General features: G+C 36.9%; 1 pseudogene; it reads left to right on the forward strand.

Moving 5' to 3' along the window:
- The first annotated feature begins 1,297 nt into the window (after positions 1 to 1,297).
- Positions 1,298 to 2,122, forward strand: LOC110288880 (annotated as a pseudogene).
- The last annotated feature ends 989 nt before the right edge of the window (positions 2,123 to 3,111 follow it).

Here is a 3,111-nt window from a genome sequence, read left to right on the forward strand (position 1 = left end):
TTTTTTTTAAAGATTTATTTATTATATGTAAGTACACTGTAGCTGTCTTCACACACTCCAGAAGAGGGAGTCAGATCTCGTTACGGATGGTTGTGAGCCACCATGTGGTTGCTGGGATTTGAACTCTGGATGGACCTTCGGAAGAGCAGTCGGGTGCTCTTACCCACTGAGCCATCTCACCAGCCCTGTCTCCAACACTTTTAACATGAAGTGGTGTTGTATTTTGTCAAATGATTTTTCAGATTCTGATGAAATGATCATATGATTTTTTTATTTGAGTTTGTTTATATAATGGGTAACATAACTGGATTTTCTTGTATTGAACCAACCTGGCATCCGTGGGATGATGCATACTTGATGGTAGAGAGCGATGCTTTTGATGTTTTCTTGGATTCGGTTTGCAAGAATTGTATATGTATTTTTGCATCAATATTCATAAACAAAATTGGACTGAAGTTTTCTTTTTTTGTTGTGTCCCTGTGTGGTTAAAGTATCAGATTAATTGTGCTTCATAGAATGAATTAGGTAGTATTCCTTCTGTTTCAAATTTATGGAGTAACGTCAGGAATATTCCTATTAGGCTGTTGAAGATCTGGTAGAATTCTGCACTAAAGCCATCAGGCACTGGGCTTTTTCTTTTCCATAGTTTTATTTGTGTGAGGAGAAACCATGACAATGACAATGGCAACTCTTATAAAGAAAAACATTTACTTAAACTTGATTACAGTTCAGAGGTCGAGTCCATTATCAGCAATGTGGAAAGCATGATAGCAGGAAAGCAGACATGGTAAGAGAGTAACTGATAGGTGTGCATCTGAATCCATAAGCACCAGGATGTGACAGTGAAACACTATCCACACTTGAGCTTCTGAGACCTTAAAGCCTACCACATAGTTATACAACTTCTCCAACAAAGCCACATCTATGCCAACAACGTCACACAGCATAATAATGCCACTCCTCATTGGACAATAGTTGTCATTTTCATTCAAACCACCATAGAATATATATCTGATTTGTGTGTGTGTGTGTGTGTGTGTGTGTGTGTGTGTGTGTGTGTGCTGTTTCTTGGGCCCTTTTAAATGTTTGTTTTGCCCAAATATGATACTTTAGCTTTTATTTCATCTTCTTATACTTTATTTAATTTATAGTAACCATTAGAATCCTGTTTGTTTTTTTAATGAGAAACAGAAAGCAGTTGGTTCTAGATTGGAGGGCAGGTGAAGTGAGCTTAGGAGTACAGGAAGGGGCGATTGTAATCAGAAAATATGTGAAATATTTCTTTCCAATGAAAGAAATGAACACACCCATGTATTTCCCCAGTATTCGGTCCACTTTAGACATGGACTATGTTTCTGTCACTGTGCCCAATGCCTGTATCAACACTCTCAGTGACCACAGGAACATTTCTATAGGTGGATTGCGGCACAGATCTTTTTCTCTAGATTTGCACATGTGTAGAGATTCTATTTTTTACCACCATGGCCCAGGACCACTATGTGGGCATCTGCAAGCCACTCCTCTACTCTGTGATCATGAATCACCGGTTATGTGTTCAGATGACACTGGCTTCCCTAATTAGCTCTCTTGTCCTTGCAATTGTACACACTTTCAAAACATTCCAGCTGTCCTTCTATTACTCTAATATGGTCCCTCAGTTCTTTTGTGATATCCCCTTTGCTGAGGTTTCTTGCTCTGATACCTTTAACAACAAACTCCTAATTCTTCTGTCTGCCACTGTGGTCATTGGTAGCTACTTTGTCTTTATTGTCATATCATATGCTCATAGATTATCAACTGTGTTGAAGGTTCCTGTCAAAAGAGAGATAGGGAAGGCCTTTTTGACCTTTGTCCTTCACTTTATTGTGGTGTCTGTCTTTCTTAGTTCTGCTGCCTATGTGTACCTAAGACCTCCCATAGTAACATTAGAAGTAAAGGAGATGATTCTTTCTGTATTTTATACCATTGTTACACCATTCTTAAATCCTATCATCTATAGTCTTAGAAACACACAGATAAAGGAGTCTATGAGGAAAGTTACATCAAGAAGTTTTTACATATTTTAGGGTAAAGGAACATGTATTTGTCAGGGTTCTCTAGAGGAAGAGAACTGATTGAATAAAAAAATTTTGTGCACAAATGCCCAAGCACACACAAGTGTAGGTACACTCATACACACCACAAGATTTTCATTTCTTTTATTGAAAAGATATTTTTCACATATTTTCTGGTTGGGAGTTTTTTAATGACTTCTTTCTTTTATTTCCTTGGGGGATATGGACCTGTTTAGAAAGTATACCTGCTCTTGATTTAACTTTGGTATGTGGTGTCTGTCTAGAAAACCATTTTAAATTTCTTTGCATTTAGCTGCTATGTCACCATTTTCATTTCTGATTTTGTTAATTTGGATTTTGACTCTGGACCCTTTAGTTTGTTTGGATTACCCATTAGGGCATATCTATCTTGTTGATTCTCTCAAAGTACTAGCTTTTGGTTTTGTTGCTTCTTTATATCATTCTTTGCTTCCATTTGGATGATTTAAGCCCTGATTTGGAATATTTCCTGCCTTCTCCTCTTGGGCATGTTTGATTCTCTTTGTTCTAGAGCTCTCAGGTGTGCTCTTAAGTCTCTCAAGTAGGATGTGTCCAATTTTTTACCAGGGCACTTAGTGCAATGAATTTTCCTCTTAGCCATGTTTTTATTGTGTCCCATAAATATGGGCATGCTATGTCATCATTCTCATTGCATTCCAGGAAGCCTTTAATTTCTGTCTTTATTTCTTTCCTGACCAAGTTGATGTTGAGTAGCAAGCTCTTCAGTTTCTACATGGATGTGGGCTTTCTATCATGTTTGTTATTATTGAAGACCAGCTTAAGCCATGTTGACGATATAGGATGCATGGAATTATTTCAATCTTCTTGTTTAAGTTTAGGCTTGGTTTATTACTGATTTTATGGTCAGTTTTGAAAAAAATATGCTGAGGTGCTGAGAAGAATGTGTATTATTTTCTTTTTGAATGAAATATTCTGTAGATATATGTTAAATAAGTTTAGTTCATAACCTCTATTAGTTTCACTATGTCTCTGTTTAGTTTCTCTTTCAATGCCCTGT

Source organism: Mus caroli, unplaced genomic scaffold, assembly GCF_900094665.2.
Source record: "Mus caroli unplaced genomic scaffold, CAROLI_EIJ_v1.1 scaffold_17327_1, whole genome shotgun sequence".
In the NCBI taxonomy this organism is placed as follows: Eukaryota; Metazoa; Chordata; class Mammalia; order Rodentia; family Muridae; genus Mus; species Mus caroli.